The following is a 22995-nucleotide window of genomic DNA, read 5'->3' as shown; positions in this document are numbered from 1 at the left end:
TACTCTAGAACTACTAAGTACTTTATCAATATTAAATAAGGGTGAGTGTATTCATTTGATGGGTGTTGTTAAAACCAACTCTGTAGGTATATAAACTTAGACCAACTAAACAGCTTGACTGTGGATAAACATGAAACCCTGGCAGGCAGAGCCAGCCAAAGCTGTGACCTCGAATTTCTTACACCAACCACTGAGCCACATAGCAGGGATTTGATGCGTGTGCTGTAACAGTGAGTACTTTAGAAATACCTTCGCTCTCTGGAAAAAATCCTGCATTTGGGATGAAAAGTGCTATCCTGCATTTTGCCCTGTAACAAGAACAATTTTCAGTTAAAATAAAATTAAAAAAACTAGTCAGCTAGCCTGCTTCCGAAATTTATTTTTCCCAATGAATTTTGTCCTCTTTAAAGGACTGGCTAAAATCTGGATGCAAGAAAAAAATTCTCCTTTATTTCTTCATCTTGTTTACATTTGAGCTAGTTTTTGCCTTTTTCTAGCGAGCCAACTTGCCTGCTAAAGCCGCTGGCCTCCCCTGGGGCCCGGGAGCAAAGCGGTCGTCTGAACCCTTCCCTTTACCTTGCTTTGCAATGTGAATTTCAGGGGAATGGCTTCCACTGTTTATTGGAACTGGGATTAAGAGTGGCTGTGTTTTGAGTGACAGGCACTACTGGAGAACTGTAAAAGCCTTCATTTTACTTATTCCTTTATTTTCACATGGCTCAGATGGCATTGTGAAGTTGCACTTCTGTTAAGGGTGAGAAACAACCCCACTGCAAAGCAGCAACTTTAAGGAACCCAGTTGCCTTTTGGCACTGAGGCATTTAGGCTTGGACGGGCTTAAAATCTTAACCCCACTCGCTGCCTGTGGAATACTTGTGAAAAGAAAAATAATGCCTTTCCTGTTCTTCCCAGGACCAACTATGTCTGTTACAGTCATCTCACTGCACAATGTCATCTCACACTGATAGCCCTCCCAGCTGAGCTGATCACCAAGGGACGGCAAGGAAAACCCAGACTTGCAGCAGTGGCTTTGGATCTCGGCAGTAATATGAGTTTGTTTGGCCACGTGTGTGTTTGTGGCTTTTAAGTGTCTGCTCAGGCCCCAAAGTTTCAAGTGTAAACTAGAAATTTATTACAGGCTTTTCACTTTAAAGATTTTTTTATTTCACTTGAAGTTCTAGTGTTACTGTCCAACTTCTGCTCTTGCAGCAGTGTGGGTACAGGCTAAACTGGGATATTGGTATTTCTGGAGGACATTGTTTAGAATTAAAACAAAAACCACCAAAAAACCCTAGCTTGCGGTGAGGGCTTTGTTTGCAAACCATTTTTCCTGCATCTTACCTGGAATATCTCCAGCTCCCTTTTTCCTTTTTTTCCACTGGCTGGTCATGACAGATTCCCAGAACTAATAAGCGACCCTTTCTTCTAACAAGAGGAAGGCTCTGGGTCTGCCATAATTGCTCAGAGCATCCTGGCTCTACCTGGAGTGCTTCCATCTCCTGGAAGGAGTCCAGTGTCTGTTCTGCAAACCACAGTGCATAGCTTTGGTTGTTAAAAATACCAAAGATTTACTTTCTCAAATATGCCTGAACAGTTCTTACTGGCATGTAAAGGAGGGTTATTTGGGTTTGACTTTACACTTGATGCACATTAACATTTTGATTAAGAAATTATATGTTACAATCATTTCTTTAATAACCATAAGCTCTGTCATTTTGCATTACAGCATTCTAAGTATTTATAGTGTACTTCAATACAAGCCAACACAGAAGGTACTTTTCCTCTTGAATCTGCCTTGTTCTTCTACTTCTCTTAAGATGAGAGTTGTTTTGTGTATTTATTTACCCAGACAATTCAGTATAAGTATTTCCAGATTTGTATTTGCAAGTTTTTGTGTTTTTTTGAAGAACAATAGCACCTTTGAAAACCCAAGCAAAAAGTGCTGTGAAGCTGAAAAGCTTGTTATAATTTTATAGATGAGGACAAACTGCCAGCTTTTGTCTCAAACCAGGAGTTCGAAAAATGTGAATGTATAAGTTACACAAGGTATTAGATTTATTGCCTCCACAACCAGGATACTTCTGTGGGGCTGAAGAAGGTACAGCAGTGTCTGGCTGCAGTCCTGAGGGGTCCCTGCTGACCAGGCTGCTCTCTTCTCCATCTCGTCTCTGCCTATCCTCCTAACTTTTGGTAAACTCACTGGACTTCTGTACATCCAAGCATGAGAAATGGTTTCAGGCATTTCATCTCAAAATTTCTTTCTCTGAAAGATAATGAGCAGATCTGAGAACATAATATATTGTTACCACCAGCTGCAGGGTGGATGTGACCCAACAACCCGGCTCACAAGTTCAGAGATGTTGGTCCCATCAAACATTGTTGTGTTTTGCAGGATGCCTGGTGTTCTGCTCTCAGCTGCTCTAAGTCACCGTTTGCATGTAGGTTCTGCTGAGGAGTCTTGGGAGGGAGAGAACAGAACTAAAATGCACTTTTTTGTCAACGCTCTGCGTGTTTGTATGAATTCCCATATATCTGTGTGCTCAGAAAAACACCCTGTGATTTATATTGCAAACAAAGCCAGCTGTATGTAACGAGCAGCCAGTCCTTCTCATATACTGCTGCCATATGATCTACAGTATAAAAATTATTTGTAGGAAGAACTTGGCAAATAATTTTTGATAATTAATACATCCACAAAAAACTGACAAAACTTAACAAAAAGTTGAGATTGGAGTAAATTACTGAGTTTTACTTTGGAAATCCTTTCCTTCAGAACACCTTCATTTCATGACTTTTGTGCTGCTTTCCGATCTTTAACAAATGTATCAATAATATAATTCATAAATAGAAATTTATTTAGTCTGGTATTCATTTTTCTTCATTAGATTTCGGGTTCATATTATTTCTCCTCTAGCAGGAATATACATGTATGTCTCTGGCTACATGCATATCTGCTCAGAGCTGTTTATTTTCCTTGTTAATATTTGTGACAACTCCTTACAATGTCTTGTGAAAATGCAGTTAAACTCTCTTGTTGCCTATTCTATCAACTTATTAGCATTGCCAAATTGTTGAGGGAGGGAATAGAAAAGTCACCACACTTTCTCCAAATAGACATCTTCGTACATCTATCTCGTCCATCAGATATTTTTTTTTAAACAGCATATATGAAGAAAACTTTAGAAGGAAAAACGAAAAAAAAAAAAGACGGGGGGGGGGGGAGGCAGAATATTTTAATCGCCATTAGATAAAAACCGGTCTCAGTTATTCTAAAAATAACAAAACCGAAATTATAAGAAACAATTCACAGGTGAAAAACTTATAACAGCTGCTAAATTCTAATATATATTGTTAGGATAGATTTTTTTTAAAAAAAAAAAAAAGTTATTCCTTTCTCTAAAAGCTTATTAAGTATTCTGCTTCAAAGTAGCGTATTTTGGAATATCTGAACTTTCTGCTCCTACTTCAGGTTATACCTGGCTTAAAGATAAAGTGAGAATTGCTCAGATTTTATCCAGCAGCAATTATTGTAATTAGCAATTGCCAATCTATTTGTTTTCAGGCTTAAAAAGTGGCTCTTGGAATGGTGCCTCCCAGTTGTGTGTTTTGATCAGTGGCTACTTAAGACCCAGTAATTCTGTTGCTTGCTCTATGTGGACAGTAAGTTAAGTTTCCTACAAGGCTTTTGATGATCTGTCAGCAATTAATGCAGCTGTTCCTTCCCAGTTTTCACCCAACATAAAATAGGGTATAAATGTAATAGGCTGTGGGTTTTTTCATCTTTTCAGTAACTTCTTATTAGGTCAGATTCTGTGGGAAAATATGACCAGAGATAAAAATCCATTTCTAATTTTTAACAAGAAATATTTTACCACTGGCAAATTTTTCATGTAATTCTTTGCCTGTCTTGTCCAATATCTGACACATCATATTAGATTTTTGAGATGTCGCTCAAGCTAGGTTGTCTTGCAGAAATTGTCCAAAACCCCTTGCATTTACTGTTAACTTGCAGATCTTTAGGGATGCATAAGGGAATTCATTACTCAGATGACTTTGTGCATGGCCCGATTTTTGTTGCTTGTTTTTACATGTCCTGCTCTGCTGTTTTGAAAATAGTCACTGGTGAAATCTCCTCAGTGCTACACGAGCCTGAACTTTTAGCTATGGACTCAAAACAGTGCTAAATTGCATAGTTGTTGAGATGAAGGGGAGTAGTTCAGTTTAGTGTCTTGAGTGCACATGTCAATGGAGGCTGTGTATTGGTAGAACAGTAAACCATACATCTTTATCCTTTGGCCAAGGACTGGCCACAATGCAGCTTATATAGATGGCAACACAGCAGTTTTTGCCAATCGATAAACCCCAAACCTTAGTCTTAGTGTTATAGGACCACGCTTCTCCAGTGTGAAGATAAAAGCTTGTCATTCTAACAGTGCACGGTACACAGCATCTGTATAGCTGTGTGACTGTACCTAATGAGTGCATGGAGACTTGTGGTTTGGAGTTTTGACCACTCAGGTTTCTTGAAATATCAATTCTTAACCTTAGCTATGGTAGCAAATAGTCAATGAATATCTACATTTAAATAGTTTGGCCCAAAATACTGTAACTATTTCTATACGCCTATTGAACGCTCTGTAAGGTATTTGCTAATGCAGTGTAATCCTCTTGTAATTACCTATGAGGACTTGCTGATGTACTCTTTGTCCAAGAAAGAAATTTCTTTCTTTTTACTTTGCTGTAGAAATACAAACTACCTATGTTCATAAGCGAAAACAGGGTCAGTATAGATCAGTAGCTGTGTGGAGAACTTAATTTTGGTGTCAACACTATGTACCGTGGGTATAAGTGATTGTCAGTGTTCCTATACTGCTGCATTAAAAAAAAAAAAATCCCTTTGCTGCTCTGCAGGATGTTTAAAGCATCATGTGATAGTAAGGCTTACTATATTGAATGAGTTTCATATCGACACCAGGCAATATTTGACCTGACTTTGTCAGTTTTACAGCAGAAGTCAGGCTTTGGTAATGTTATCTTTTGCAACCTGGGTAACTAATCTGCAGGGAAAGGGTTATCTTTACCTGTCTCAGAAGACTGTTATAACTCTAGGTGTGTTACTGACTGTAGAGAAATATGAGGTCTTGTAGGAATACTCTGTAGAAGTCTGAGTTTTTGCAACTCATTTTTTGGCCATTTTTCCATCTTCTATTTAGTGTCCAAACTTCTTTTATTTGGGGAATGTGTTTTGACTGCTGTGTCTGCCAGTCTTTTATTTTTTTCCCCCAAAGAGCTTGATTAAACTAAGCAATTTTAAACCTTTTAGCTGCTGACGTATCTTCTTGGAAATGAAACTTGGTAAAGTATGTTACTGCTTGCATTAAAAAAGGCTGCATTGTTGCTTAGAGAGCTCCCATAAATGCTGTGTTGAAGCATCTCCTAATGAACAGTGGGTATTGGGAAGGAAATTAACAGTGATCCATTGATTTCTTATTACACTTCTGAACTGTTTGTCTGTTTTCAGCTTCTAAATAGTGAATCAATACACAGTAAAGTCTTGATCTTGAAGAATAATTACTGGTATGCAGTAGCACATGTTGTGGTTAGGGCAATAAACGGGGCTTGGGAAGAGCTCTATTCCTGTTACTTGTTCAGCCACTGAACTACTACGTGGCCTCTGAAAAATCTCTTCTTTATTTTCAGGGTTGTTTTTGTTTGTGGGGTTTTTTTTTAGTTAGATTGTCTGGCTTTTTTATGGAGGGACTATCCCTCGTTCTCTGTTTTGCCAAGCTCAGAACAAGGCCTGGCTGGACTGTCCAGTCACATCTATGTAGGTCCATTACTATAGTCCTATAGGTCAGCTTCTAAGGTCAGAAATTATCTTACAATGTAGTTTGGTGTTGATAGGTTATAGAAGGTTAATCATTCTACTTCTTCCCTTGAACTGTAGCTATTTCACTGTCTTGCACTTTGCTTTACAATGAAGAGTAAAGTTACTAAGTGCCTTTATAGTTTAAATTTTCCTCTTTAACTTAAGGCTTGATAGAGGGGGTTCAAATAAGATTAGATATATGGGAAGACTAAACATAAAATCTGCCACTGAGAACATTCCAGCTTCAAATCAATTTTATGTTTATGGTACCTGAAAGTCTAATGCAAAATGCTGTTGTGCATCATGAGGTACACTGATAACAGTCTGACCAGAAGGGTTTGGGGTGAAATAGAGCAGCTTTGTGATACTGCCCTTTGGGTCAGAGTTGTTGTCAGTGATCAGCTATGCCACGTGACAGCAAATAAGCTAAAAAAGGAGACAACTTAGCTGTGGGGGGGGTCTTCTCATTGGCAATATGTGTAGCAGATATTTCCTAGCAGGAAAAAATGTGACATGGAAAGCAAGTTAATAGGTTTCCTTTGCTGTTATGTTCGTTGTAGTACAGAGGAATAGGAGGGAGAAATGAATTGCCTTTTAAATGTTTTTGGATTAACTCCTTGGCTAGACTTCCTTGTTGCTGAAGTATTTTCGTAGTGGTTGAGAAGTATGGTCTATGGTGAAAAGCATAAAAAAATAGAAGGTTCTCCTTGCAAAAACAAACAAAAACCCACCTTCACCAAAAAGAAAAGCTCTTAACTAATCAGTTCTTCATCCCATTTCAAACTTTCAAGAGCACAAGGTATACAATTGCAGCTGACCTGAAATGTGTCAGGGTTTGCCCTGGCTGATAGAAGCACCAAGGTCAGAAATAACCAACCGGAAAAAATATGGTGAGCAAAGGAAAAAGGGAATGCTATGTATTGTACCCAGAAAATACAGACTGTTTGTCTTTTGGTAGTCAACTGTAGGTGATCAGGAGGTTGCCTTCACTCATATACCTCTTTCTTGCCACTCACTTGGCTCTTAGATTGCTTAAAGAAAATTTTTTTTAAATGCAAAGAGGTTCTGTGAAGGGATTCTGAGTATTTTCCAGCTCAAATATATCTTCTACTCCATTTCTGCCCCACTCCCCACCCCCCGACCTATGTCTGCACTAGTATGCAGCTTTGTGCAGAAATGGAAGGCCTGTTGATCAAGGATTTGATAGTGAATTTTCTCATGAGTGTTTTCTGGTGTATTTTACTGACGTGTGCGTTTATTCCCTTTCAATGTAGTCAGTATTTTTCTTGGGAAGGAATAGGAAAAAAAAAAAGTAATCTCTGTTATATGACTCAGTCAGTTGTCTACAAAAAGACTCGCCTAATTAGTTGACCACTCAGCCCTTCAGACATGGCTGGAATATGGTTCAGTTCCTCCAGGGTTGCATTTTAGTACTGGGTTTAACGGTTTCATTGTATGTGCTCATATTTCTTCCCTTCTACTGCTGTGAGGTAGCAACCATATTAAAAATACACTTGATGTTACTAGATACTTTAGTGGATAACAGGATTTTGTGTAGAAAAGCGAATCAAAACCTTCACCTCAATATGTTGTAAGGCCTAACTCTTCACAGAATTTTAAGCTGGCAGAGGCTGTGGAAATGTTTATTCTGACTAACTCTAGTATGCAAGCTATCAAACTTTGCCGAGAGTTGTATAATCTTTCTAATATATTTGACTAAAAATATCATCTTGATCTGAAAAACACCCCTGTAACAGGTAGGGCATCAACTCCAGTGATTAATTACACACTCTGCATTAAAAGTGGCCTCAGCCGTGGTTATCAGAGTTATCAGTTTGTGGTTTTTTGTTTATGGGTTTTTTTTGGTTCTGTTGTTTTGTTTTTCTTTCTTCTTCCCCCTTTCCCAGGTAAAAAGTTGTGTTTTGCTGTTTTGTTTTGTGTTTTATTACACAGTATCTTCTTTCTATGGAAGTTTTTTTGTCTTGTGATCACATTGCCTATTCATTTTGCTAGATTAAATAGTTTGAAACCTTTGTTAGTAAGTAAAAAAACTGAATTCAAAAGCTTTTTTTTTGTTGTTTTAATAACTTAAGCATTTCCTTTCTGTTAGTCTGCTCTCCAACCTTTAGCTGGTCTCATTCAAGCGTGGATGTCAGCTGTACACTGTCTCCCAGTTCACCTCACCAATATCATATATAGACATAAATCACTTTCCTAGTAAAAATCACATCTACCCTTGTTTGTAGAGCCAAGAAACTGGATTGCCTGGGGTGCATGGAAGGATCATGCTGGTTCCAAATTCCTTTTAATAGGTAGTGATTGCCAGGATAGCATCTTTTTTTCAGCCCAACTGCGTTCCTTTCTTTGGGATATCAAAGCTTTGTTTACCTTCTGAGGCTTGCAGGACTGATGTTTTTTTCTACAGAAAACTAAGGATTGCGGGAGACAGATTATTTTTTTTTTTAATATTATTTTTTTTTTTAATCATCGGCCTTCTCAAAAAAGCATCTGAAAGGAAAACCTGAAGTCTCTAGAATCTGAATCATGTACCTTAGTATATGCAGTTGTTAACTTTGTTGTACTTATGTTAAATCAAGGCAACATTTAAAGAATAAATTGACCAAATTAGCACATACATGGGTAATGTTCCTCCAGTTCTGGTTGAAGCCAACAGTTGGAAACTGACAACGAAAGGCTTCCAAGGTAGAGAGGTGATACTCTACTCCTTATGGGAAAGTGCTGTCAAACACACTCGCTTTTCAAGACACCTCCCTCTCACCCTACCTACTCCATTCCTCTCTTCACATTCAGTACATATTACATTTCATGACAATTATGATCACTATTATTAGCTTGGTTCTTGCTTATATTCTGAGGTGGCTTCAGTTCCATGCCTCTCCAGTAAGACAGTCCTTACAAACTTATGTTTGAGAGAAAGAAATAAGCTAGGCTTTTCTAAGCCTCACTGTGGTATTGTCTGTAGGTTCCAATTTGGAAGGTTAATCTATGCAATAATTACACTGCTAAAAACCATAAATGGAAAGAAGAGCAAGACTGAAGATAGCAAGTGACTCATTGGCATATATTGTCTTAATATCTCCAGGCTATGGGAAGGTGGTAGAATAATAATGAAGACTGATTTTTTTTGTTTTTTTGTTTAATTATTATTTAAAAATCAGTTCACTTGCTCCAGAAATTCCATTTTATTGGTTGCAAAAGCAGGAGAATCTTCTCAAAATTGCTAGTTTATGTTGCAGTGCTGAAGTTAAGGCCTTTTTCATTATGCTCCCTTGATCTTGGTAAGAGATGTTTGAGTCAGAATAGCCAACTAGATATTATTAAGCTTCCTTTAATGAGAAATTAAGGCAAGTTATCAAGCTGCACTAAAGCTTTTTCAAGTGTTTTTATTCTTTCTGATACAACCTTTGATTTTTACTTACACACAGAATGCAACTATTTGATGTATATGAAGAAAAATTTAAAACAAAGCTTGCCTGAAAATATTCCTGCTGCAACAGCATTCACTGCTGCCACCTACCACAGGGTGACTATGGAAGTGTGTCCTGCGGTCCTAGGGTGTGAGTCGCTTCTGTACATCCAGCAGCCGTACTGGTGAGGTGGCTTTGGGGCAAAACCCTAGGAGGGCGGCCTGATTCAAATTTCTCTAAGCTGTCTGAGTGGATATTCATAGAAGGAGGATTTTGTCTAGCTCTTCTAACTACTGGCTCGATAAATTATTGGAGGCAATTTGATTCCATTGGGTATTTAACTAGTTAGGACAGGAATACTGGAAAATGTAATCCAAGGGGAAAAAAATGACACCGCAGCTGTGCAAACAATGCTAAATGTTCTTCATACCCTCTCCTCATTGATTTGCATCCCCCTGCCTCATGTGGTCAGAGAATGCAGTAAGTTGTATATACTTGATGTGTAGAAAATAGATACGCTTCTAATGTGGATTATTATAGGCATAACTTATTAATTATGGTTTAAAGAGCACACTGAGACTCATTTTGTTACAGCCCTTAGGGCATCAGCAGTAGTTTAAGGGTCCAAGAGGACTGTAAACTATGATCAGCACGACACATACCAGTAGGTGTATCTCCAACAGAGGAACTGCCATGGGGCTATTTTTAGTGTAGCTATCAGATGTCTTAGGGTGGAAAATTGCAGAGCTCTGTTCCAGAAGATCCTACAAAGCCAGACAGGATGACCTCAAAATATAAGTAGATTTTTAAGACTCTTCTAAGTATGAATACAACCTCAGAAAGATGAAGGGCAATTTTTGCTAGTCATGCAGGAGAGAGAGGAGGAGATGCTTTCCTTAAATTGTGGTAAACAATTTTTAATTTTTTCCAGGGCTTGTTTCTTTTCCTCAAAGTTCATGGGGACTGGTCTTAATACCTCTCTATTTACACCTGCATCATATAATTCCCTACCTATTTTTAAGCCTTGGCTGTACAGACCGAGCTGGTACATTACTGCCACGTAGAGTTTGGTGCCAGCTACTGTATGTTTTTAATAATAATTTATATAGTCAATGGCAATCAAGAGGTCCTTGTACAGGTCTGCTTTCACTAATCATACAAAGAAATCGATGTAATTTTTTCTTATACTCTTATATGCACATTCCACCCAATAAAACAGGATACTGTTAGTCACTTGCAGCTAAAACGAAAATAAGAGCTCCAATACCAGGTATATATGATAACTGTGTTGTTTATTTGAAATATAGAATGCACATGCATATATAAATGCATAGACACATACTCCATGTAAGTACACTGAATTGCATGCTACTGAAGAAGCATATGCTGAAGATTGTAATGAGAGAAGTAACTATGCCACAAAGCATGGCATGTGGCTCTATGTTCTTAATTTTAGTAGTATCTAATCTCTGTGGCAGTAATGCAGCAGCTCAGTTTCCACAGTCAGGTGTAACTTCTTGTTAAATTCAGGCCTGACTACATGAAAGTATAAAAAATACAAAGATATTTCTTTGAAATTCCTTCCTAAATTCATATAAAAGTGCATGTGAGAATGCCTCCCTGGAATGAGAAAAAAAGGACACTTTATTTGAGGACAGCAGTTGAATATTCTCGTGCTTCACCAGTACCAGGTTGCTGGTTGTATTTTCTGGAAATTTTCTGGAATGTGATGGTGTTGGTTTTCTGAGTTTTTTTCTACCTGTCTTGGATATGCAGGAATAAAATAGTTTTTACTTTTGAAGTGAGAGTATTAACTGAGTGGTTTCATAACTGTGGTTCTGCAAAGGAATTTTTAATAGCCTAGTCTTGTTGTTACCATGCAGTGATTGATGCAAATTTTATTTTGATCCAGCAAATAATTGAAAAAAAGCCCCAGATATTTGTCACTGGCAGCAAAATGTTACCTGAAAGTGTCTGTAGTCTGATATGTGTGCATCCTGCTTTACTGAGTGAAGTCTGAGACACTGTTTCCTGCAGTTTGCAAGTGCTAATCCATAAAGGGTGCTTGTAGGTTAGACTGTGGAGAATCCAAGCTCCACCTCACGTTACTTTTTTTTTTTTTACTATTCTTAGTATTAAAAGGGGTTATAGGATTTTAACTGTTTGTTTTATTGTCTATCTGGGCCCACTCTGAAAATCATACATTTGGAATGATGGCAATGTGATCTCCCCGTTTCCTGTTCAAACTCTTTTACCGTGCTCCCCAGCTGAAATTTCTGGCTCTTTCTTGTTCCAGTGTTCTGTGTATGGTGATTGTCAGTATTTGTAAGTTTGCTGTTCCCTACCCTAAAGATTTTGTTGATAAAATGTTAGCTCTTTTCTGTTGCTTAATTTTCTTCCCTCTCCTTTGGCAGCTTTCCTCAGCTCTTGGCAGTTCCAGTTCTTTGTCCAAGCTGTCCAGTAGGAGATATTCTCATTCTGGGTACATTGCTCAGAAAGGACAACTTTTGTTGCCTCTCACAGAAGCCTCATAGAAATCCACACAATATTTTCTTTTCAACCAGCAGCCTATGTAAATCTGTAGGATTCAAAGAAGTCTTCCTGCTATCAAATGGTAGCAGAGGTGAAAGTCACCTCTTTCACCTCACCCTCAACCTTTCATTACACACCATATTAAGCAGTTAATTATCAATTTATTTGAATTACACTGAGGTCTGAGATTATTTTTTTTCCCTGCCAAAATTGCTGTGCCCCAGTCTTGAACTGCAGACATTAGAGGGCCTGTTGAATGGAAACCTCAATGCTTGTGGAATTACTACACATATAAAGTGGCTTTTGTACCCAACCAGTAATAGGATCAGTAGCTGTGTCAATTTAAATGATAATTTATTAAGGATAGGATTAGTAAGAGCTCACTTGAATTTGGGACTAGAATTAGAACCCTGCTCAAAATACCACCTAAATCTCCTGTGACTTCTCTTTAGCTTGTCTGGTTTCATTGTGTTCAGCTGGTCATTCGGTAGAGGTTAAAATTACACGCACTGAACTAGACACTGTATTAGAGGTGTTTTGTTTTTTAAGTTATTAGTGTTTACTACTCCCTTGCAACTTTCAAGCTGTCTTACAAGCAGAAATGCATGGCAGTTACAGTAGCAGCTGCTATTTTCTCTTGTTCTAAGCATGCAATCTCTGCTGCTCTATTCCTATCCCCCTGCATCTCCAGTTTCCAAGGGAGAGCAGTGAAAGGGTTATCTCGAGGGGAGATCTCTCCTATGTTACTGGGCTTTTCCTGACTAGAAATCCAAGTGGCTTTTGAATGTAAACTTTCTCCAAAAATATCAGGAATTGTTTTTGATGGAATATTCTGATGCAAGTCCTTTTACCCATATAACTCAGCTTGGGTTTTGTATGATTTGCTCATGTTAATCTGTTATTACCTAATAGTAGCAAGTATCTAATACAAATACTAAGCTGCTTTAAATAGTGTCTTACTCATTATAAATCAATAAAGGTAGGAGAAATTCCTGTTAATAACTTGGCTGCACTACTAAAGCATTTCTCGCTCGCTGCCCCAGATTCTGGAAAAAAGATTTTAAAAATGAAGTTGCTAAACTCTTCTATTTCTGACCATAAAGGTAGAAGTGAGAGTCTAATTTGACACAGATGGTAAGTAAACGGTTTCTTAAGCTTCCTCTACTAGGACTGTAGAGTTTCAATTGATAAGCTTCAAACAAATTTTAAAAGCCCAGAGTATAATAAATTTAGAGTTGAACTCAGGGTTAGAAGGAATAGATTGCAAATGCAAGGTATAGTGGGTGATAACACTGAACAAATGGTTATTCGTTTTTTTTAATCTTGTGTACACAGATGAACTACTGATTTTTAAAAACATGAATTGAAAGTACATCATGAGCCTACTGTAAAAGAAATCAGGACCAGAATATTAGTAAAATATTCATGTACCAGACTGAGAGGAAACTAACTGTTACAACGGGCTGAGAAATAACTATGGAAATAATATACTTGAGTGAGAAATTAATAAATTTGATTTGCCGTGCATTATTATAGCTTATATGCTGTCATTCTCTTATGGGAGGATAGTTAGAAACTAAAAAATACAGGAGGGTGGCAATAATGTCATAGATAAGTTTATTCAATAAATTCTGGCAATTAAATGCATATAGTGCAAGCTTGGGATTGTAGGTGGAGAAGGTAGTGATCAAATCTGGTCATTAAATTGATATTCAGTACCCAGTTATTTGCATAATATGGACAGACTAGAAAATATATGCAGAGGAAAGATTAAGCACCTAATTAGCACTTCATATAGTACTTTAGTGGAGCCATGAAGTAGGGAATTCAGTTTATTCAAACCCTTGAAGTGTTGAAGTCTCCCTGCAGAGAATTCAAGGTAAATGTTGGCAAATACTTGATGTACACAAACATTGGTGTGTAATTAAACAGTGGCATGATAGAGACTAACAGGTTGAGGTCAGAAAAAAGAAACTTTGCTGCTCTGCTGACGGAAAACTCTGTCAGATTGCAAAGATGGAGGTAGTGGAACCACTTGTTCAGATACTACAGTAATTTGGCTGGAGCATGAGTAAATGTACAGTTGGGATCAGTCTTGTTTTGGCATGGAATACAACTAGATGAATCCGTGATATTTTTTCTCCATTTCTAGCAACTATGATGTCACTCCCGTAAAAATATTTCTTTAAAGAAAAATAGATAAAAGTCTCTCATCTGATATATTTCTTCAGTGTACTGCAGGGGTGGAAAGTCACCATGCTGAGCTGTCAGAGTCCTGGAGAGTAAAATTTTCCTTTACTATGCATCACAGGCAATGGCAAGCCATGATGTGGGCTGCAATGGTAATTAGGTTTTATAGCATGTGTATCTGTGTTCTTTTTACAACCTATTGCCAGAATGTACTATTTTAAGAGGTGAGCATGTGCCTGTTGAGGATTGATCTGAGCTCACCAGCTAGGGCCTTGCACGCTACCAAACAGCTGTCAGAACAGAGAATTCGGCTCCAGTTCTGTACTGAATTTCATGCAAGCAGCTCCTGCACCCTGTTCATGGATATGCCTGCACAGAGTTTGCTGCGAGATTCAAGCAAGCATCAGGTGTTCCCTGTAGCAGTGTTTTATCAGGTGTGCAGTGACATGGTCTGTATTTGAAGCTGGATACAGGCTGGTGGCTTACTTATTAAATACTTTGTTTCCAGGGTCCTTGGAAATGCCAAAAAGAAATTATGATGTTCCTATGTTTTTTTTTTTTTTTTTTAATTCTTGCTTTGAATCAATATCCCAAATGTTAAGTTCAGAGAGCAATGTCCTGCAAGACAGGGCTGTGTTTCTGGCTCAGTTTTGACCATGTCTTCCTTTCCTGCTGGCAGGAGCAGGCAAGCCAGGCGCCTCCAGAGCAGAGCTTGCTCTGGGGTGATGATAACATAGAAAAGCACAGAGAGGGAGGAGGGAGCAGCCTTTGCCTCGGCCCCTCGTGCGGCTGGGACTCCCCGCTGGCTGCGGGGGCTGCAGCTCCCACAAATGAAGGCTGCCTTCATCCCCTCCTGCTGTTCTGTCCTGTGTGCTGCAGATGTTTTCTGGTAGGAAAGAGTTTTTTATAAATTATGCATGATGAACCCAGTTTGGGGGACTATCAGATTCTATCACTTAATTATAAAGCAGGATTTTTGACTAAGTTTCACGTCCAGAAAACAAATATATTTCAAGATCACGTTCCACACCGGGACAATCCTGACCATTTCAGGTGATTTCTTTGTTTGCTTTAAGATGCTCCAAGGATACTCTGTGGCCAGACAACAATAGAAATGTGCGTTAGAGGTGGAGCATCCTGGTTTGAACTGGGTTTCCAGCAATCTTGGAAAAAGCGAGGCCTGTGCCAACTTTTCACTTGCAATTTCATGATACTTGGCTGATAAAAGCCATCTTTAAATTATAGCCCTCTCCTCTGCACCAGTTTCATAGATCACCACCAGGCCTTTCAGATGGATGTCTAAATTGCACCTTCACTTGAGTGGATTTAAAAAAAAAACCAAACCACCAAAACTGTGTTTCCCACTAGTCATTTACACTTCTCTTTGTAATTTCCATGCTTTTGGCATTGCCCTCCCTTGAAAAAGATACTTTTAAAATATGACATATTAATGGAAGACTCTTGAGCATGTTTGTTCCTTTGTGAACACTACTTTATCTGCAGTATAGCAGAGGAACAGAGTTATTGTAAGTCACTGGACATGTTCTACCTCAAAATAGCTCAGAACTTTCAGAAAATTCTATGGGGTGAGGAGCAGCCTGCCATTTTGAGCATAGTTGAAGCAGTTTGTGGAACTAGCTTAACACTGAGGTGGTCACTCTTTGAATTCAACTTGTTTCAGCTGTGGGCCAGAGTTCAGATTCCGAAGGACTTGACAGAAAGATGACAGGTTTCGGTCAGGAGTGCTTTCCTTTGGCTGTGTACAGTCCGACTCAGTTGCAGTAGTACAGTAGTAAATCAGCTCAGAAGGATTATACATGCAGCTTGTGTCTCTGAAAAAGTTCACTGCGTTGTCATGTGCAAAACAGGAAATGTGTAATGGTATGAACCCCAGTGGAGCCGATCCAGGGCAAACTCTCCTGACCTTGCGAACCTCACAGCAAAGTGGAAACACACGAATTAACCACAGAAGTTAAGAAATATACTTCTCTGATTTGTATTGCTTTAACATGGAAAGTTTTTTACATAAGAAGCTAAGCAATGAATAACACAGCCTGTAAGCATGCTACCATGCAACTCTCCTCATGTTGTTTTTCTTCTTTTTAGAAGCAATATTGCACCCCAGTTTGTTTTCATTTTGCAAGCAAAGTGGTATTTTGGAGTGGATGACATACTTTCAGATTTACACACTATGAGATTTTGTTGTTGTCCCCAAAGAGTAAGAAAAATGTAAATACTAAGGAGGGAGAGACATGATTCAAATTGACTTGAGCAGGCAAAAGCTAGATCATTAATTAAAACTGAGTAGAGATTTGACTGAGAACAGATATTTTGCTCCAGAAATGATGTCTTCTGGATCAGACCAGTTCTCCACTCTGTGTAATTTTGCACCTGTCAGAATGCATACAAGGCATCCTTAAAAGCAAGTGACACTTCAGTCTTGTCCTGCACAGATATAAAAATAGGATCCAAATCCTGTTCCTACCGATATCTCAGGCCACGTTCCTTAAAATACAAGACTGAGGTTTTATTTTATATTCAACTAGAATTAAGGGAGGAATACAGTATTTGAAACCCAAAAAGCTACACTCTAGTTTTCCTATAAGCTAAGGGTTATAATTAATTATTTTCAAAAGGCCTGGAAATAGATTTAAAATGAGAAACTATGTACACTTTGGAACTTCATCTATTCCAACTACAGTGTCTACTACATAGAGATGTGCTAAATATTTACAGACAGATGAGTCTTAATATCTTCCTTTAAAATTGTGGTTGGTTCAGTAGTGTGTGTCTTCACCTACTGATTGAAACAATAATACTTTAGCAGTCTTTCTCTTAAATACAATGCTGAAGTTATTCAGCGCAACATAAACATTTAGCTCTGCAGTTTAGTCTGTAAACATTTAAAAGGTTGGAATGTTTATCTAAAATGGCCAGACGTCCAAAACTTGCAAAGCTGATCTGTTTGCAGTGTTAACAAGGGGTAGAAAATGAAGAGTTCTATGCATTTGTAAGTGAAAAAAACAAAAATCTCATATTTGGCTCCTCTCAATAACTGGGTTCAGGTTTGTGTCAGTTCTGAGTTTCCTTGGCCCTGGTTTGCTCATCCTGAAGTGATTTCAGAAGAGAACTGGTTGGCATTAGGATTGCTGCTGGAATATCTGTGCAATTCCAGGTCCTAGAGAAAGGAGAGAAGGGGATTGATGCAGGTAATACTGCTTTTCTAATTTAATTTTTAAAAATATATATATATAATTTTTTAAAGGCTCATTGCGATATGTTGAGCTGGAAAAAAAATAAAAAGGCAGAGTTTTAGGAATTGCTTCTTGAGCACTTCAATCTTAACTGCCATAAAAATGGCAATTTCTGTGAGAAGGGAGGAGCTACTGTCACACAGATGTGACTGTAACCTCATATTTTTGTCCTTACGATACCACTAGGAAGTTACCACACCTCCAGGCAAGTAAACATGATTGCTTCTCAGTCTTTGGTTTGCTTACTTAATATTTCCACAGAACTCTGCTAGCCCTGGCAATATGTTGTAGTTGTAAAGAGTTTACTTTGGTGTAGTAAGTGTAAATGTTATTTCTGCTTATTTTTTGTCCTCCTTCAATGCACTGTGTTGCTGACTCCATGCTAATCTGGAACATGATTCATATCATCACTGGATCAGCTGTTGAAATCCTCCCATCAAGTCAGAAGGGAACTGGCCACTTCACATAGAGGGTAAGCAGCAGAAACAGTAACAGTCCGAAGAATGGCTGCAAAATACTAAATTAACATTTTCATAGTTCAAAAGAAAGTTTGCTTCACGTTCTGATGAAAGAATAAGTGAAGTTGGTAAGGTATACAAGTATGATCTGTAAATCTGTATACAAGTTAGTTTAGTTGTTATTAAAATTGCAGAATATCTTAATGAAAAGGCAATGTAGAAGAAAGATTTATTTTTTAAAATTTTCAAACTGTAGCAGGGGTTAACTGAATAGCTGTTGTTTGACAAGCTCTGACTACATCATCAGGAAAGAACTCAAATGAGTTTTACAGTTAAACATTGATTTGCTAACAGAGGGGACCTATATAGTTATCTGACATAATTCTTCTCAATACGTTTAAAAGTAATTACTCTCATAGATGTTTCATAGCTGTGCCCCTAGATGCAATTGCTCTAATGACACAAACGGCCACTTGAATTCTCCAGTGTACTTGTAGTGATTGGATTGCTGATACTACCCCATGTTTTGATCTGCTAAATACATTGAGGTGACTTTATTTTGCAAACCTTTTTCATTCTTGCTATTAGTGCAATGATAGTTGCACAGCAGGGACATAGTCATTATTCAAAACCTCTGTGAATTTGCACTTCGATAAAGTTTTGGTACACAGTAAAAGGACTCCCTCTATTGGCAAATCTATGTGTAACTATAAAATAAAATAAAAATTATTGTGTGCATATATCTTCCTGGGATACTTGCATTTTGTGAAATCTCAGCAATTCGATTAACACAGCTGAAATTAAAAAAACAAACCCAACTACCCACAACCTGCAAATGAACTGTAAACTTTGACACCTCCATAATTCCAGTCTATTTGCACCTGAGGATTGCATACAATATTTTCTCTAAACATATTTTTCGTTCCCTGCTGTAGGATTAAATTAAAATTGAAGGAAGCAGGAATGTCAGTGGATCATATTTGTGGGTGTTAAATATTTGTGGAGGTGAAATAGCGCAACTATTTAAAGACAAAATGTCTTGCCATGTTTCCAGGAGAGGACTCTGAGTCACCATGTAATGTATTTTAATAGACTGAAGGTCTGAATCTTATCTATTAGCACTGACCTGTCATTTCTTTGTGCTTTGGGCCACCTCAGATAATAGGTTATGCAGATGGAAGCTGCTTTGTAAAAATCAACAAAGATTTGTTTGTTTTTTTTCATATTGCTCCTAAATATGGAAACACAAGTCTTGGTCAGGATATAATGAGGCTCTCACTCTCTTACAACTTAAATCAAAGAAGTTTTGCAGGGCTTAAAGTAAGGGTAAAGGGTGCAAAACAAAGCAAAAAAGAGCTGGAGGCCAATTATAACAATCTAGGACTGGTTGAGTTGTACCGAAAAGGAAAGAGTGAAGAATTCCTTCGCAAAGGTGAATTGCTATCGCACCTGATCCTGTGTTCTGCACATGTTCCCTGGCTCCCAGCGCAGAGCCGCAGTGCGAGGATGCTGCTGGGATGCGGGTGAAGCTGCAGACCGGAGCTGTGCGATGCGGCACGGCCGCCCCGTGCTGCGCGGCTCTGCTGCTCGATTGCCGCCAGGAGACTCTCGCTCCCTGCAATTCAAAGGCAAGGAAAGAAGAGTGTCCTGATTCAAAGTATCAGCTATGCAGGCAACGTTTGTTGGAAAAACTCTCTAATTTTAGATCTGAATTTACCTTCTTCCCTTTATAGAAATACTGCCTCACTGTGGCAATCCTGACAACATAAAACTGATTTTATTCAGTTTCAGTTAAATACTGTGCCATCCGGCTCTCTCAGGATCTGGTCCCTAGTCTGTGGTTAGGGTGCGCACCAGGGTGGTTGGGACACCTATGAAAGGCAATCTTTCAGTGTTTGCTTTTCTTAGTGGTCGCAGAATATTTTGAGCAATCTTGGGTAAAAGATCATCTGTGCTAAAGATGGCTTGAATGACGCAGTTTTCCCTCAATGTGGGAAAGGCTCCTGAGTGAGTCAGGGCTGAGTCATGGGAAGATTATGCTGCTTCTACATATGAGACCTAGTTTATTATGTTCCACGAGTTACACCCTGAAGAAGTGCTTTGCCACAGCACGATGCTGCTGCAGCTGGAGGCATGGCTTGAGAAGATGCCGACCTGTATCATCACTGAGGTGAAGGAGCCCCTCACAGCTTGCTTTGCACAAATGACCCCATGGGCTTCAGATTCAATGAACAGAAGGTCTGACAGGTTACAGTTTGAACTTTGTTGCTTGGTACTCTTGGGAATTTTTTTATTAAGCCTCTCAATTTTGATTAATAATTACAAAGAATGATTCTATACATATTATATTTATCCTGATGTGTAGTCCTCTTGGGTTTATCCTCAGACTGAGAATAGAGCAGTGATATTTATCTCAAATTTTAGGGAAGGAAATCTGAAGCACAGACAGGCTAAAGTCTCATACTAGGCCTATACTGAGACAAAATTACCCAGATCTTGATGTTCACTGAGTATTTTCAGCTCCATTATTATTTTGACACATATAATATATGCATAAGCTATAGGCACTCCTTACCCCACAAAATCACCACACAAATAAGAAAGAGGGGCATATATAGTAGAAGAGGGAACAGGAAGATAGTTCAGTATGGTGCACCCTAACAAAGGATTTAAAGGTGAGGAGAGAAGAACAGAAGATATGGGAGATGATTCAGGTCTAGTGAACAGTACAGTAAAGGTGAAAAGCTGTGGATGCATGTCCTGACAGGAGGAGCTGTAAGGTGCCAAAGCTAGAATCGAGGCTAAACAGAGCTTTGTGAATGAGTGACGCCAAACCCCATCTTCTTTTTCTAGTAGAAGTGCAAAGTGATGAGAAAGTAAGGAGGAGGTAATCATAGAAACGCTGCTGTAGGACAAGAGTATGGAATAGTTACATAGGAGGCAAGGGGATACAAGAATGGAGATATTTGTTTTCCAAAATTGTTTCCCAAGCTGTATGGTGTGATGGGTGCACCCACTCTTCAGTTAATAGTACTTTGGTTCGGGCACCACCAACAAATAGGGCTGGCTGAAGCCAGCTGTGTTGTGCATACCTTGAGAAATTGTGCTAAGCTGTACCTTCTCAGAAACCTAAGGAATTTGGGTCATGCCTTATCGGGAACTAACAGCACCAGCCTCAGCTCGGGCCACAGAAAACTAAAGATGCTATGGCTGCACACCTGCACGTACACAAAAGGTTAATTTGACTATGAGTTAATCACTTTATGCTAGAAATATTCATAGCTCCCAGAGCCTGTTGAGCTCTCCTGCACGGCAGTGGGCTGCATGGTGGTGATCTTCTCTTCAGCAGGGATGCCTCTCAGAGCTACTCCTCGCAGTCAAGAGATCCCTTGCCCAGCATCTGATATCTACAGCAAGGTAAGAAACATTTTAGTTTAGATCTAAAGCATATTGTACAAAAGCTAGCTCAATTATTAGAAGTGTAGTAAACAGTAGAAGTGACAGATGCACTTGACTCTTTGACCAAAGTACAAGTAGTTTGGGTGAGGCCCCAAAAGAGGTAAAGGTCTTAAGCTTTGAGTGGGCCATGACCTTCTCTAGTTCCAGCCTGTTTTTTGAAAACCCTCAAAGAAAAGGGTGATCTGGTGAGCCTGGGTGTTATATGAGTTTGGATACTGGAACACAACCATGTGATTAACACATGAATAGCAGCTGGTTCTTCCAAGGCTCATTTGTCAAGTAACAAAGAAAGTTGTGGTACAAGGAGCCTCTTACATCCATCACATGTAAGTTGACTACAAGCCAATCACTTTATTTTATAAATATGACAGCCTGAGTGAGACTTTTTTGAGCTCTCCCTGCTCAGCAGCTGGCTGCATGGCAGTGATCTCTCCCTGAGCTGGGACACCTTTCAAGGTTACTCCTCAAAGTTCAGAGACCCCCTTACTAACTGCAGATCTTTGGTAAGTGACCAATATCACACCTAACCTTGCATTGCAGGCCTTTAAGATCTTGGACTAGTAAGTCTCTGATATTGTAGGTGTAGGTACTTGTAACAGCTCATGCCTTCTCAGTTTGCATACAAGTTATAATGGAAGTCTTTAATATTTCAATCTGCGCTTGCAGTATGGAAAATGCCAAAGAAAGAGGTAGTGCTTGAGTAAGAGGAAAAGCAGTGCAATACCTTGCTATTGAAAATAATTGAAAGACCAGTAGTAAACAGCATGAATTTAATACAGCTTACAGGGAACAACAGCTGTTATAATCACTGGAGTTAACCTGCTGCCAGCTTAGTACAAATCCCCTGCCTTGTGCAGACTACCGTGGAGCATGGCAAGTGCCAGGAAAACTGTCTTCATTCGTATTTGGTTTATATTTTCTCAGAAATTCTGCCACAAAACAAATTTCCTTCAACAGAAAATGCAAAGGTAATGTTTTGAAACGTGCTGTTGAAATACAGTGTATGGTTGGGTCTCTTCAGCTTCCTGAGAACTTATCAGAAAACCTTGCTTTTCTTCTGCTCAAGAGGAGGAAATTCACTGCTCAACTACTGACCTGATTTGAAAACTCTGTGATACTGCTGAGTGTTGGATTGCCTGAGTTGCTTCACTCTCCATTTCCTGGAGACAAGGAAGGGGGGGAAATGTAGTAATCTGTGTTTATGTCATATTAATTTCCACCCAGAAACTTTGTGGGGCTGGAAAGTAATTTATGATGGTGAAGCAGAGTTCATAACGGTACTGCAGACCGCCGCAGTTGACATGCAGGGATAAACAGCTGATCTGGAACCCATTCGGATGGGTTTCCCAGTCACTCAATTGACTTTCATTCACAAGTACTTAAAAATACCACCAAATATTCACCTGTTTTCCCATACTGGGAGCTTAAACTCTGTAGGTGGGGTGTGTATGCCAGGGCCAGCTTACCCTGTTTCTGTGAGCTCCTTTTCCTGTTATCTATTATTTGGAAGTAGATGTTAACTGGAGTTCAGAATTCAATTTTGCACAAGATACAACCCAAAGCAGAAAGTCTAAACAGACTGTAGAAAACCCAACCTGCAAAGGGCTGAACTAGTGACTTATATGAGTGTGTGTTGTGTCAGCCTGCCAAAGTAAGCCAGGTTATGTACACCAAGCAGTAAACACAGAGCTATCCAATTGTAAAAGTTTAGGAGTTTAATGACAAGTTTGTGTTGATACAAAATGGAAACCAAAGCACTTCCATCTGTTACTCCTTGATGGAATTGTTTATTTCAAGACTATATT

General features: G+C 38.9%; 1 protein-coding gene across 5 annotated transcripts in view; it reads left to right on the top strand.

Moving 5' to 3' along the window:
• Positions 1-22995, top strand: part of ANXA11 (annexin A11) — a 78363-nt gene that overhangs the window by 24494 nt on the left and 30874 nt on the right. For 2 of the 5 annotated variants that reach the window (XM_065067734.1, XM_065067733.1), the window contains exons 3-4: positions 17693-17745; positions 21081-21148. The gene's annotated coding sequence lies outside the window, so the exon portion shown is untranslated. Of the gene's footprint in view, positions 1-14754; positions 14909-17692; positions 17746-21077; positions 21149-21610; positions 21694-22995 lie in introns of those variants that run through there. The other 3 variants (XM_065067736.1, XM_065067735.1, XM_021299414.2) reach the window with 3 other exon arrangements.

The sequence above is a fragment of the Columba livia genome, chromosome 6 (assembly GCF_036013475.1).
Source record: "Columba livia isolate bColLiv1 breed racing homer chromosome 6, bColLiv1.pat.W.v2, whole genome shotgun sequence".
In the NCBI taxonomy this organism is placed as follows: Eukaryota; Metazoa; Chordata; class Aves; order Columbiformes; family Columbidae; genus Columba; species Columba livia.
Note: the sequence above shows the minus strand (reverse complement) of the source record. Positions and strands in the feature narration are given on the sequence as shown.